This window comes from Cygnus atratus, chromosome 16, assembly GCF_013377495.2.
Source record: "Cygnus atratus isolate AKBS03 ecotype Queensland, Australia chromosome 16, CAtr_DNAZoo_HiC_assembly, whole genome shotgun sequence".
Lineage (NCBI taxonomy): Eukaryota > Metazoa > Chordata > Aves > Anseriformes > Anatidae > Cygnus > Cygnus atratus.
Genome location: NC_066377.1, coordinates 10,270,274 through 10,285,747, shown reverse-complemented (window position 1 = coordinate 10,285,747; position 15,474 = coordinate 10,270,274).

The window sequence follows — 15,474 nt, the reverse complement described above, 5'->3', positions numbered from 1 at the left end:
TAGGACAGGAAGGATTAAGAGGGCCGGGAATAGAAGACGGGGAGGCAGTGTGTGTGTGAGAGAGGCAGATAAGGAGCAGGGAAGTTTGGAGAGCATTAGGTGGCTCACGAGGCAGGGAGCTGTCAATGGGACGTGGAGCTTTCCATCCGCAGGCTTGTGTTGACTGTTGTTTTCTCGTTACCGGTGTCCTCTGCCTGGTGCACCCTCACAAAGCTCGTCTTAGCACAGAGGTGAAGGACCAGACCACCAAGGACACCGCGCACTTCCTTTGCCCCGGAGATGGGCTCACAGCACGGGGCCGAGCCCCCAGCTGGAAATGCATCTGCTGCAGGAGGCTGATGTCCCCCTGGGGACAGGCTGCCTGGGGAGTCCTTGTCTCTGTCTGACATCCCTGCATGGTGGTTTTTTGGGACAGCTCGCAAATGTAGTCGTGGCCTATAGTAGTTAATAGGACCACGATGGCCTGCAGCTGTTTTAGGATGGAGATGTGCCGACTTGAAGCTGGTTTGGAGGCTGATTTGAACACTTCTGCCCTACGGAAGATGTTTGGGGTTTTTCTATTTGAGGTAGAGACAACTCTAAGCTGGCAATCAACTGGGGACAGCCTGTTTGTCCTCGCTGGGCTGCCAGGATGTAAACCCAGGGGAAGGCAGGGTGTGCTCCAGGGCCACAAGCACGGCTGGAAGAGCACCCAGGGCTGGCGTGTCCTGTAGGAAGGGAAGGATGTTTTAGAGGGGCTTTATCAATGCAGTACAGGCACAGAGGGACCCCATGCTGTATCCCAAGCAGAGCCCTGGTAAAGCAAAGGCTGTTCCAAGCCAGGTGCTCAGGCAAATTTCAGTTTTCAGGCCATCTCCTCCTCCCTTTTCTGTCCCCTCCACCCATGCCAGAAGATGGCTGCAAAGGAAAATTTTACAGCTTCAGGCCATGAAGCCTTCTGCACTAAGTAATTATTTAATTTTTATCAGTTGAGCAATAAATCCTTCAGCCTTTTTCCACTCTAGCACCTCATGACACTAATTCTGCCTTATCTGTATGTCTTCGGCAAATTAACCTAAAGCAAAAGGGGATTCCCTGAAAATAAGATCTATGCCTTTCAGTAAATGAGGATGGGGAATAGACTCTGTAATAGAGCATTTATGGGAAGGATACCATCAGCTTCCACACTTTCTAGCTCTTTATGTCAAGTGGGTGAGCAGGCTCCTCTCACAGGGCTCCTCCTGCCCTTCTTGCACAGTGTTGTAGGATCAAGAGGCAATTCAAGCTGAAAGGGACCTCAGAAATCTCCGATCCAGCCTCCTGTTCAGAGCAAACCTTTGGGTTTCCCTGTTCCAGCTCTGCACTCTCAGGAAATCCCTGGCAGAAGTGCCAGTGCCCGGAGCCAGCGGGACAAACCTCGCAGAACGCTGGCGATGCTTCTGCTGCCACTTGGCAGCTATCGCTCCAGATCGCTCCTACCATGTCACTCCACAACTGGAGTGGCTTTTCCTTGGCAAGCAAGTGAAGTAGAGCTGGGCTCCGGGTCTGAAATCTCTCCAGTCCAGGAAAGCCCTGAACAAGGTCAGGGCTTCACAGCCAGCCCCAGGGCCGCTGCTCAGGGACTGCACCAGCAAAACCCACCGCAGTATCGCCAAGTCAAGCTGGTGGGGAAGCACAAAGCTGAGGTGCAAGACGAAGACCAAAAGTCCCAGGGGAACGTCGCCAGCATAGTCATCTCCACACATGCAAAGGTCCCTTCTGCTTTTTTTTTTTTTTCCCCTTTGAAATTTCAAATTCCAGTTTGTGGACAAAGTCCTGCCTATCTGAGAATATAGATCTCCGACCACTGACCAAACTCCACTCCAAGCAGTCCTGAGGGCTGCATTTCCCCTTGCCCATGGATGCCTCTGCTCAGTCCCTGGATCTGCCAGGATCTCACTGAAACTTTTGCACCAGAACAGAGCGCTCATACTTGCAGAAAGTGGATTTTGCGCATTTGAACCTTATCTTCAGTATCTTCCTTTCTGAACGCGGAATGGGAAGGACCATCTGTAATAACCAGGTAGGAGCCTTATCACCTGCAATTCATTTGGGCAGCCATAGAAAATGAGAAGGTGAAACAAGGGCTTCCATTGTGCTTATACTAGCAATTTTAGCTCATCATTTAAATTAGGGAAGGGGGAAAAAAAAAGGCAGCTTCAGAAGGGATGGAAAACACGAGGGCACGTTAGCTCTTGGAGGCAAAGCCACTCCATATGGTTAACTGATAACTCCAATTTGCCTCTTCCCTCTCATCTTTTCTGATTCTCCTGATTAAGCTCAATTTATTCTCATGCTAATCATTTCTTGACCTGTTTATTCTGCATTAAAAAATTAACAGAGAGCAGTTTACTGCATGACTTGTTCACACAGAAATGCTACAGATTAGCAGGCAGGCTTTAAGCCTCAACACAAGACTTTTGGGTGAAGCACCCAGTCTGCGCAGCTCGAGGATGAGGTTTTTTTCCTGTTTTTAAAGAACAGCTTTTTCTAAAGTCAATATAAATCCCCCTGCCTTCATGCCTTAAGTATATTTGCTCTGTGGCTATTTCCAAAGGGGAAAGATAAAGCCAAGGGCTAGTGTTTTGTCAGACTTTCTGTAAACAGGGATATTTAGGCCACACTGTCAAGCCCCTTTGCCTTCTACTGCAGAGAGTCATGACTTACGGGGCAGAGCTGCCGGCGTGTTAATAAGCAGCTCCAAGGAATTTGCAGGGGCTGCGGGGGACTGCAGGTCAGCGCAGCTGAAACAAGCCCCGAGTTGAAGCAGAGGATCTTCGTTTAAGCTCCAGGCAATCATCTGGCTGACACACGCACAGGTGTCAGTTCCCAAAACGTCCACGGCAGCAGAGAGGAGTCTCCAGGAAAACAGATCATTAACCAGAAGCTGTTTAGGGTCTGTCTGCCCCTTGCCAGCACCATGCAGCACATCCCTGCCCTGGCAAAACACACAGAAGAGCCCTTGGTGGGGCATGGCTCACCCAGGAAGCGGATCAGATCCGGCCCCAGGAGGTGACCACAGCGACATGTCAGAGTGAGATTTGTGCCCTGGGGAAGATGTGGGCGTTTTGTTCAATGACAAATTCTCCCCAGTGCTGAAGTTCCTGTAGCTGTGGTTGGGACAGATGTTGTTCGGAGGCCTTGGGGCAATGCTGCTGTGTCAGCTGGGACGCTGCACGGGACAGTGCAATAGCTAAGGCAGAGCAGCTCCCGAGCAGACGTCGGGCACGTTGCCACTGGTGAGCCCTGGGACATGCAGCAGTGCTTAGGGCTCCCCGGCACAGCTACGGAGGATGCAGATAGCTTCGCTGCAAACTCGGGTTATTTCTCACTGGTGCAAAATTTGTGAAAGGTAGCCAAACCAACCCGAACAGTCCAGGCCCCCAGGACATAAAATCACTGTACAGCGAACCAAGGCGATTTTTGGACGTGTGCTTCAAAGGATGCAGACGACTCTGCTTGAAATCCTCTCCAAAAGCAACATGTGCATTTCAACCGAAGCTGGGATGGATGTTGGAGCTGGAGGCAACTAATGGAGCTAAAATAAATAGCTGCTATGTGAAAGCGGCAAAAAAAGAACTGCAAACATGGGGACAGACAGAGCATTTCGGCATATACTGCTTTAGCGATAACACCGTGCGTGCCTTTCATCCCAGGATCAGAAAGGGGTTTATTATGCTGACTAACAAAGGCTCTGAGCCCTTGAGGAAGTAATTATTGTTACTCTTAGGAGCTGTTGTTTTGCAAGGACAGTAGAAACAAAGAAAGTTGGAGCTGTTTTCAGCATGGCAGCTGCCCTCAGAAATGTCAGTGCATTTGCCTATCTTGTTTGTATTTGCAATCGCTCTGGCTACATGGCAGCCCTCAAGAACGGTGTCTGCGTGTCGGTAGCCACAAGCGTGTGCTTCTGGCTCTGAAAATCTGGCCGGTGTGTTTTCGTGCAAAATCAAGCAATGAGCCCAAGCGAGGAAGAGGAACTATTAATTTCATCTTATCCCATCACACCGCAGCCTGCATTTGGCCCAAGTTACAGCTTCCACCTCCGATTCCTGCTGCCCCACCCAAATCCCTATAATCTGTGACCATTGCGTCAGATCCCAAACACAACCGAACGGAAACCCGGAAGCTTTCCAGCAAAATACTCTCCTGCCTGCTCAGGAGGAAATCAAGAAAAGCTCCAGAGCCACCTTGCCACGTGATGGTCCAGATTCACGGTCTGTGTTGGCAGCTGCTCAGCCCGAATCCAACCATTTCAGCCCCAATCTGTAGGGGAACAGAAGTCGTGGGGAAGCAGCGGCACTGGAAGGAAAGTTTGCTGTCAGATTTTCTGCAGAGCTGTGTTCAGCAGGGAGCAAGGAGCACCTATCGCTCCGTGCCTTGCCAGCTCACACATTTAGCATGACAGGGAGCTTGGCAGCACACGCCTGGACCTTTAGAGAACTTGTTCAACAGGTGAATGCGATCCCTTTGGAATTGAAGTAATCCTATAGTCGCCCAGGGTAAAAGATCCCTACACAGCCTATGGTCTGGCAGACAACCCGGGCTGTCCGTGCACCCCTGCCAGCTGTTTGCAGCACTTTTAGGTTTCATTGACTTTATACCCGATGTTCCTTCTACACATGGAACAGCCCCGGAATTGATCCAGCCGGTGGAGAAATAGGCTGAGGAGGAGAACAGCCAAAATCAACAAAGGTTACAAAGCAAGTTTAGCTTTTTTTTTTTTTTTTAATTTATCTTTTTGCAAAGGTGGATTTCATCAGCACGCCATGCCTGCTGGAAGTGACCTCCAGTCACTGCTGGGACTCTCGGGATCGGCCCTCGCTAGCTCCGGGGCAGGGGGCTGATGAAATTAAGGCAAACAACTGCAAAACTAGTCAGGGTTTGAAGAGCTGCAGGCATCAGGAGGGGGTGGAGGGATGGTCTAAACCTGTGTGCTTGGAGGATGGGTAAGATTTGAGAGATTCTAGTTTCTGGAGTCAGAAACAAGTTAGTGCAAAATGCTTTTTCTCCACAGGAGTGTGCAGAGTGACCGAATAGCCTGGACTGGCCCTAATGTCCTCAATCTCCTAAGGAAACAAGTGCCAAAGGAGAAAATGGACACAAAACAATCACTGGGAGCTTGCTGGTAGCACCTGCAGCCCGTGGACACCACGACACTCATCTACGTAATGCTCCTGTCCTGTTTACTGCCACAGAAATAAAAAACTGCAGGAGATAGCAAGGTACGGACATATCTGAACTTTCTACGTGCAAGTTTTGTTGCGTGGGGTGGCAGCAAAGGGAGGGAATTACTTATCTCACCAGTCCCAAAACCGCACGGCCAGGACACCACCAACCGCCTGGCTCGCAGCTAACAAACAGCATGGCAAGCTGCTAATTCCCCTTTGAGTATTTGACCTATGTCTCCAAGAGAGAATAACATTATTATTTGTCCCTTTACAATCCTGCAGGACCCAGTGCCATTGGCCTCTTCTGCCATAAAGACATTAAAATATATTATGACCATAAACTACATCATTTGAGGAAATGAACCATTTCTAGTAAACGTATCACGGAATGCCAAAGCCATGAACTTTTCTAAATCAATCATCAGCTGATAAAGAGTGCAGGTATTTGCTGGGAGCAGCTCCCAGCTCGTGGCTCCCCAAGCAGCTCCCAGCACAGCACTGGTGTGGGGAGCCCGTCCCGTGGCGTGGTGGCTGGGGACACGCAGGGGGCATGAATTATGCTGGAGCATCCTCTGCAAGTACAAGACCTGCTCGCAGGGAATTGCTCATGCAAGAGGGACCCCCAGGATTTCCCCATGAGCACCCCGACTCCAGGAAACCTCCTCGCTGCCTCTCCCCTCGCCCCACTCCTCTGCACCACGGTCCCCGTGGGTGCTGGGGCAAGGGAGCAGCGCACAGAGCCAGCTCTCTTCCCGCTAAGAGAACCTTTGGGAACACGTAGGGGTACCTGGTGTTTCCTGGAGCAGGTGGTATCTGCTGCCACGCATCTTCCAGGGGTGCCCGGCTCTGCAGGCAGAGCTAGGGGAGTCTCGCCCTCGCACGGGGCCGCGCACCCGGCGAGCCCCCAGTGGGCTGCGGGGTGAGAGCCATGCCCGAGCGGGCGCAGGAGAGCTGGCTGCCGTGTGGCAGCAGGGCTCAGCTAATCCCTTAATGCTGGTCACAATGAGATTTGATGGGGAGCAGGAGTTTGTGCTGCAGAGTTGCAGGTTTTAAAGGGTTCTGGCCACTGCCTGGAGGGGAATTATAAGGTGGCTCTGGGTCTGTGCCCTGCTGTTGGTGCCCAGAGCGATGCTCGGTGCTTTCTGAGCCACCTTTCTGAGGTGCCCTCGCCCTGGTCTCCGGCCTGCTGCTGCGTTTCTGCAGGGCAGGGGGCCCGATTGCACGTGCAGCTGTGCAGGCTGCGCCGCAAAATGTGCCTGGGCACGTTTAACAACAGGAGCAGGTCAGGCTCTGTGGGGAGAGGCTGGGAGCTTTCGCTTTAAAATGTTTCTATATAAATACCCATAACACGATATCCTTGAGAAACAACCTTTGTTTCACCTCCCAGCCGCGCATGGGCAATCGATGTCAGGCAGCTGCCATTACAAGAGGAGGAGAAGGGAGGTGCGAAGGCACAGCGGGTTAGCAGGCGGGGAGCTGTGTGCGTGGTGCTCCCCACCTTTGGGCAGCCTTTAGCTTTTTGTCTTGCAAAGCCCCGGGCAGCAGCTCCGATGATTCAAATGGCCCTGGTGTCAGCACTGTGCGAGCTCTGCTGCCCTGTGTCAGAGCCCTCCTCTCCTAAAGAAACTGGGACCTGGAAGGCTCTCAGGGCTGAGGTTTCTTAATAGACCGTGCGTATTGGTTCACCCAGCTCCTCTTGATGGGCAGTTGAGGAGTCTCCATGTCCCGGGCAGCCTGAGCTTTTGGCTAGCATGGTCCCTGGATGTGCCTTACACCGTGGCCAAGCCGAGTCAAGCCCACTGGGAAGAACAGGGATTTTCCAAGTACCAAAAGAGAACCGTCTCTGCCATTGCAGCACTGAATTTTCTATTTTTTTTTCTGGAGATATTGCTGCTACAACACTCGTGTTGACTCAGTGGCCCGGGTCCGGCGGGGAGCACAGAAGCTGCTGAGCGCTGAGATTAGTCCCCTCTGCGAGGAGTGTGCTGGCGCTGTGTGGCCCTGCTTAGCCTGGAGGAGTAAAATTAGGTGAGGGATTAGAGTGGCACTTCACTGAGTTTTCACATGCTCGGAGCAATGAGAATGCAATGCTGAAACGGAGAACTAGGTGACTTTGCAATGCATCCGCATGCTGTGTGGCAGCCACCCTGATCAGGGCCAGGAGCAAGCGTGGCCTTGGTCAGCCCCCACACCTCGAGGAGCTATCGGCATGGCCAAGCCCATCTGAAACACAAACTTTCCTGCACTTTCCTTCCTCCTCAGGGAGCTTTCCTCCTGCTGAGCCTGCCCCTCCTCTCACCGTGCAGAGGAGGAGAGCTCCTTTCTGCTCTCCCAGAGATGCCGGACCCCTCGCTGCCCTCTCAAAGGCACAATTCTAATGGCAAAGTCGTGACTAAACTGTCCCTGTCCCACCTCTGCAAGCCTCTGCTCCCACCCTGGGCTTCCTGGGACTCATCAGAATTAATTTTGATAGCACAGCTGCCAGGGGCTTCCAGAAGGCTCCTGGTGAGCCACGGATGGGGAATGACGATTCAGTTCAAACAGAAGATGCTGTTCGGAGGGGAAGGCAAGTTTCAGTTTGGCTTTGAGGTTTCAAGAAGTGCGATGGATGTGAGATGCGGGGCCCGGAGGGACAGCCTGAGTCCCTCCGAGGAAGCCAGGGAGGGGACCCCAGCCCAGCAGGTCCGTACCCGTGCCCCATGCTGGCTGGTGATGGGCACAGATGCCCAGCGCGTCTGTGCGGGGCTGGGAGCAGCATCGTGCTGCCTGGAGGGCAGGGCCGGCTCTGAACTGCGCGTAACCCCGTGACACCTCCCTTCACCCGTCTGTTTCCACACCGGTGTGTTAACTCCCGTAGCAGGGAAACACACCCAGTACACAGAGATTTCTCCCAGACGGTGGCAGTCACCAGGCACACACCCAGGGATGGAGCTGCGGGCAGCACCCGCCTCTGCCTCCACCAGGATGTCCCCGTGGGGACCAAGCCACCACCAGTTACTCCTTGACCTCAGCCCTCCAAGGCAGGGGGAGCAGAGAGGGTTGTGGATCTAAAGCCCTGCTGCTTACCCCCTACCTTACCCTGATTTCTTGGTGCTGCCTTTGCCCTGCCAGTGCCAGTCCCTTTGGGGACCTACAGCACCGGGCAGGGGAGTTTTTCCGTGGGGCACTTGTTTTTTTATGCCTTCTGCTGTCCCCTGCTGTTGCCCTATCCATTAACCCGACCCTGTCCAGCCTCACAGCCTGTGGCTGAATTTCCTTGGGGTGACCACCGATGAATCTTCATGCCAGGCTGCTGCATCTCACCAGGGCAGTGGGGTCGGACCCTGGTTCCCCTACAGACAGGGCAGGGCAGGGTGTGGGACTTGTGCATCCTCTGGAAATGTGGAGCGGGCTGGTGTGGTGGAAGGAGGAGCAGAAGCTTCTCACGTGGAGTCAAGGCTGTGGGGACCATGCTGCAAAATTCGGAGCATCCCGTCAGAGCGGAGAGGGTGAGAGGTGACCGAGCGTGGCGGTGGGAGCTGAGCTCTGCCGGCTCCGCTGAAGGCGCTGGGCCGTAAATGCAGCACGGTGGCTGTCATTTATGTGTCGGCAAACATGTTGAGTGGGCTCGACTATTGATTCTTACCATATAAAAAGAGTGTTGTGCCACTTGTTCAGGTTTGCGCAGGTTTTACAGCTCTTGTTCTGAGAAGTGCCCGTGTATTTGGTTTCGCTCCTTCCTCCAGGTCTATCTGTTGACATTGGCGCTCTTAAGCAGAGCGCAGAGCCACGCCAGAAGCTGAGTGTACAGCTCTCCCTGCTTTTCCCCCTTTCCCAGGGGCTATCACCTATAAAATCTTGCACACGCCCATGGCCAGGACGGCCAGGACAGCTTTCCCATGCGGAGGCAGGTGAAAGATACCCGCTGGTCCCTCACTGGTGGGCTCGGGTGCCCAGGCTCAGTGGCAGGAGCTGAGCCTGGTTGAGTTTTGGGGTACGTGGGCAAAGCAGCAAGGAAGGTGCTGCCGGGGGCTTGCGTCCTGGCAGCCTGGGGTGGGATGAGCAAGGTGAGGGGAGAGCCCTCGTAGGGCTGCGATGAAAACCAGCGTGCAAAAGCAGCTTGGATGTCTGGAGGAGGTGTCGGAGCCCCCAGCGCATTGTCATGGAGGAGGCAGCCCACATGGTGCCCCACGGTGTCACCGTCCCCACTTCCACTCGTCTTCCCCTGGGGAGATGCCAGCGCCCGCTGAGCCCCCGGGGACACCTCCGTGTGGGGGCCTTGGAGGGCTGAGCCCACGCTGATGGTCCCCATCCGCCCCTCGGCACTGGGGCTCCTGGTCCCACGGGACGCAGCCAGAGTCCCTCTAGTGGCTGCAGCATTTTGGGGTAGGAATCCGGTCCGGCCACGCAGACACGTGGCTTTTTGAGCCAGGGTCTGCTCCTCGGCTGCTGGTGCCTTTCCTTAGCTGCAGCTCTGCACGAAGCTGCTTCGCGTGGAGCTTTGGTGCGTTGTCTCGAGCACGTTATTTTTTTGAGGCTTGCACTTCCTGAAGGGATTTGCTAAGTGATTTCTGTTGATGCTCAGGCCGAAGCTTGGACATGAGTTATTTTGGGGAGCAATTATTTCTGGGACCTGGCTTAGTTCAGGGACCCCGGTGGAAATTTGGTGCCTGTGCCCAGCGCCGGTGAGCAGAGCTGTCAGGTCCGGGTTCGCGATACAGCCACTACCTCGAAATACGCCTTCCCTGAAAATTCTGCAACATTTGCTCTTTCCACAAACATTTCTGCCAGGAAATTTGTTTGCTCGAATATTTGAGGAAAGCAAACAGAGAAGGAGCCTGAACACAGTCAGGGATGTTTTTTTTGCAGTATTTGCCACACTCTAACTCCGACACTTCCAGACGCTCGCCCTGCTCTGCCCCGTGAACTACCCTGTCTGCCGCCGCTGGCCCTGCTCCTGCTGCAAGTATTGCTGTATTGACAGGAAATATTTACAGGAAACAGGCTTTTCTGGCTGCAGGATCACCATCACTCACCACCCCTTTGCGCTCACTTCAAGTTCTCAGTTCTGGGCGACGCATCCCTCTGGAGAGCGGACCTCCACCTGCCTCGGGGGGCTCAAAGGGAGTCTGAGGCTCCCCTGCCAGAGCTGGGTCTCACTGCCCGGTGACAGCAGCACTGCTGTTCTCGCTCCCCTCTATAAAAGCACCAATGTGTTTTCAATAGCAGCCAGGGGCTGCCCCGGAGCAGTGGAAGTCGCGCATCTCGGTGTGATCAGAGCATCCCCGGCTCTGCTGAGCCCAGCCACAAAGAAACTCCACCAACTCCAGCACTCAGGATCCATCCCAGGCAGCTAAATGTTTGGCCCTTTTGCTTCCTGTCTAAATACCGGTGCTTATTCCTGGGTGTAGCCAGATCCTACTCAGCTGTTTCTTCCCCTGTAGGTGCTGCCCCACCGGCACTGGCGTTACGGCCCCTACGAGCAGCTGGTGGGGACGGTGGGAGTGGAGCCGGGAAGGGGACCACGGAAAGCACGTGGCTGTGGTGGTGTCCCAACACTGCCTGTCCTTGACAGCCCTCGTGCAATGGACAAGGAAGAGATAGAGGTGTTAAATAGTAGCTGACGTGAGTATTCCAGGGGAAAAAAGCTCAGTTTGGGTCATATAGAATGGAAGCCTATAAAAATTAAATCAATTTTACAATGAAAGGTACAAATATTTAGAAATTCTGCCTGCTTTTATGTTCTTCAGCTGAAACTATGCACCGCATCTGACCAAAATGCCTTAGCAGCTCTGACCTCTCACATTTTTCAGCTAATTTCCAAAGCTGCTTTACTGAGCCCACCCTGGCTATGCGCTGCTGCCTGCTGAAAGCACCCAGCCAAGGCATCCCTGGCACCAAGAGCCTCTCCTGAAATAGGAAGGAGCAGTGGTGGCTGTGCTGGGGTTAGGGACATTTGCCCTGATTGCACTGGTCACACTGGGAGGAGAAAAGCAGAGACAGGCTCCTCTTCTCGCTCCTGGAAGGAAGGAGGCCCTGGGCCCCTTCCTGGGCATCCCCCTCTCCATCCCACGTCCTCTCACAAACATTTGCCGTGTCTTAGCACCAGCGTGCCCGGAGTGGCAGGCTCTGCTGAGGGGGCAGTTTCCATCCTACAGCCCTGAGCAGGTGCTGGAGAGGAGGCTGAACGTCCCCCCCAGCCCCGTGACCTCTCTCCCTTCTCGCTGAGTGTCCGTGCAGGGTACTGGGGACCTGACACCTTCGCCGCGGCTCCTGCGGTGCATCCTCCAGCTCCTTTAGACAGAGCACAGGTCCTGTGTTTTTGTGGGAACCCAGGAGGTGCTTTGGGGCTGGGGCGGATGGGGAGGATTGCTGTAAATGTGCTGGGGATGCCCCACTCTGGGCTCCTGCTCTTTATCCCTGACTTCAAATGGATGCTGAAACGCTGAAACTCCTGAGATGGACGGAGGGGTGAAAATACCAGAAGCCAGCCTGTCAATCACAGAAAACCCTGACAGTAAGCTCACGGCACAGCTGGGGCTCAGCACTGCCATGGCTCCAGGCAGCGCCTGCGTTCCCTCGCAAGGGAACAATCTCCCCGCTGGCTCTGGGGAGGGTTTGGCCACCCCACTGCCACCTGCCCCGCAGCGTGTCCTGGCCCCTGTGCTCATCCTGCGGCAGTGCCAGCCCAGCCAAGTGCACTGCAGGCTCCTGGGGAGGCGAGAGGCTGTCGGGTCTCCGTCTCCTCCGGCCATTCCTCCGCCTCTGTTTGGATAACTTTTTCACCCATTTTGTTTAGGAGGACTCCCCTCCTTCTGCCTGCCAACAGTCTGACTTTTCTCTCATTTCAGCCCGGGAGGCCCTTCTTTCTCTTTTATTATTATTATTTTTTTTCTCTTCCCCCTCGCGAGGCCCCAGGCTCAACAGCCTGGCCCCAGGACAGACTCGCAAGCCACGGGTGTCTGCGCTGCCTTTGTTTGTGCACCAAGCCAGATGGGGAGAGCGGCGCAGGTGGGATGTGGAGCAATTCTTCCCAAGTCGGACTGCCTGCTGACCCTCAGCCAGTCCCCGGGGAGAATTACCGGCGGAGCTATTCGCCTGCCTTCCCCTAAGGATGTGCTAGGGCTGGCAAACGGCTGCTCGCTTAGAGCCAGATGCATGCGGACGTCACAACTTAATCGTAAGTGAATACATAGCTCATCCAGCTCCTTGAATATCGTCTGTCCTGCAAGGGCTGATGCTCGCTGCAGAAATGTGGATGGCTTTGTGCCCCAGGGCAGAGGAGGGCACAGGCACCCTGGGTTTGGGACACCCGGACCCAGCCACCTTGCACCTCCCTGGCTCCCCCTGTGCTGTCACATGCCGTGGATCTGACATCCGCGTCACTTGTGCCTCCCCTTCTGCCCAAGTGAGCATCAGCACCCTGGCCACTGTGCTGGCCGGTGGCAGTGACCATGCCGAGGGGCAGAGCCTCCGGATCTCCCACAGGCATCAAGGCTTGGTTTACTAACAGCCCTCACCACGCGTCTCCCCGCACACGGTCAAAGCAGCACCAGCTGGGGACACAGTCACAATCTGCACCGACCAGACCAAAAGCTGAGCGTTATTTTGAGCTTGCCTTAATGCGAGAGCCCCCGGCTCCTACACACCTAGGACCTACAAATAAATGAAAACAGACTAAACCTGAGAGTTTTCTAACTGTCACGTTTCTCCTGCTCCCCTGTAGCTCTCTGCTCCATGCCCAGCCCGCGGATGCTGTTGCACGTCCTAGACAGTCCCTACACGTTTCCATTGCGAGGGGCCGTGCTGATGTGCGATGTGTCACCGCGGAGCTGTGCGCGGGAGCATTTGGAGCCAAAGAGCAAAGCAGGCTGGAGAGTCCTGAAGTACATGGGGCAAGGAAACACGGGCCCCCATGGCAAGGACTCCCAGCACGGGGCTGGCTTAGGGCTGACGGTGGCAGGGACGTCCCCTGCTGTCCCTTTGGAGACGCAAGGTGTGTGGCTGAGCACCCTCAGGGGTCTGCGGGCCTGGAGCCATTGCCCAAAACGTGGCCACGAACAAAGCATGGGCATGAACAAAGCCTGGGAGCCCAGCAAACCTCCTGGGGCTGGCTGCAGCTCACACGGCGGCTGGGGCATGGGCTGGTGGGGCTGCGACTTCGGGGCGAGTGTGGCAAAGGAGAAGAGGAGCAGGACACCAAAAACAGAGCGAGGAGAGGCAGGGTGGTGTGATGGAGAGCCACAGGGTGTGACGGAGAGCCTTGTGACTGTGAGACCTCATCTGCTGCATCCCCGCTCTGCGCCCTGGCCATACCCAGGGCTCTGGAGGCCCCAGATCCCACAGGACCACACCAGCCCTGGCCCCTTGCCTCCGGGGGAAGCTGCAGCACGTCTGAACCCAGAGGGTAACAGCAGGATGACGACAGCCTGGGCAGGGGGGACCTGTCCCCCAGCGCCCACGTGCCTTTGTTGGCTGTTGGCACCCGGCCCAGCGAAGGAGAGCAGCAGCCTGGGGCTGCCCTGGGCCGGTACCGGGGCAGGACGTGGTGCCTGGTGCCCCGCACCACGGGGCCTGGGCGCCGACCTCCCCGCTGGGAGCCCTGCTCGGCATCACCCCGGCCTGGCCCCTTCCCTTGGCTGGCAGGGCCGCTCGGGCAGCCGGGGCACGCCGCAAACCACATGCAGCCTTGGCGTTCGGGCTGGCTTTGTGTCCCGAGGCGGCACGTCGGGGGGCTTCAAGGCTGCTTCGACTTGCAGCTGGGAACCCGCTCCCGATCCAGGGCGCAGCGGCCCCTCGGCGAGCGGGTCGGCCCCGCTCTGCTCCCTCCAGCACCTTCCTTCTTCTTCCAGCCGAGCGGAGCGAACGAGAACACTTTATATATACCTCTAGTATGCACGGATAAAATCGGGGACCCTTTCTCTCCAGCCTCCGCACGTGGCGGAGCCCGCGGGGGCAGCGCGGCGGGGCCGGGTGCCGCTGCCCTGTCCCAGCCCCGCTCCCCGCGGGCGGCGGGGCCGCGGTACTCACCGTACGGAGCCTCCATCTTAGCGCTTAGCTGGGTGCTTACATTGACCATGTCTCGCCGGCTACCGCTATGGGGACTTGGGGCGAAACGCGGAGGAAGTGTGGGACTAAAAAAATAAAAAATAAAATAAATAAATGGAAATGTCTTTCTAAGGAACTAGGTGAAGGCAGGAGGGAGCACGGAGAGGCAGGGCGAGGAAACCTGCCTCTCCTGTTATCTTATTGATTCGCTTAATCAGGGCTAATGTGGGTGGAGATGTTAAATAGTAACCAAGCTCTTATGGAAACCAATCTGCAAGGTGCTGTTGCTGTAGCTATAGTAACTGCTGCCAAGCTAGAAACTCAAACATGGCTTTTACTGGACTCTTTTGGGGCTCCTGCTGCCAGCCGGTGTCAAGGCCGGGGCGGCGGAGGCCGGGGCCCCCCCCGGCTGCGGGGAGGTCGGCACCGCAGCGCTGCGGGCACCGCAGGGCTCACGGCATCGCCCGGCCGCGGTGGCGGAACAAAGGCGAGCGAGGGTGCAGCCACGTGGCGCCGGCCGGGGGACGACAGAGCGGGGCTGGGGCAGAGCAGAGCCCGGCCAAGGGGTGAAATCCCCCGGCTGTGGTTCGGGGTTTGTCCCCTCGGTGCCAAACCGGAGGGGTCGTTGGGGATGGGGATGCAGCGGCGGGATGCAGGGTGGTACCCAGAGCACGGGGCTGGTGCGCGGCGTTTGCAGCTCGCTCCCCATCTCCCTCTGCTCCCCAAATCCCGCACCCCCTGTTTCTGATGGCCTCCTTGCAGGATGCTTTGTCTGCGCCCACTGAGCAGCGGGGAGAGCTGGCTGCCTTCCTGGGGTTCGTGGGGACCTGCGATGGCCTGGAGTGACCCGTGGACATCCGTGCTCCACCCAGGAGGACGTCTGGGACCTCACAGGCACAAGGTGTGTGGATGCGGTCCCTACACTTGGGCAGGGCCCTGCGGGGAGGTTTGAGGGGGTTTCCATTTGAGGGGCGCTGCTTGGTCTCTCCACTTTCCTCCTGAGAGGCACGCGGCAGGGAAGGAAGGGGCGTCTTGCCGGTGTGCCCACACCTGAGGCAACACCAACCCGTCTCTGCCAGGTTCTGGGGGACTGGTCTTTGCTCCCCCCCACTCCCCCTGGCAGCCCAGGCTGGGACTGAGCCCCCTGTCACCCCCAGGCTGGGCTAAAGCCCTTTGCAGCAGTGGGGGAAAGGCAGGTTTGGAAGAAATCCGAGCTGCTGGCAGATGGGGAGAGCTGGGGGCACCTGGGGGGGGCCCTGCC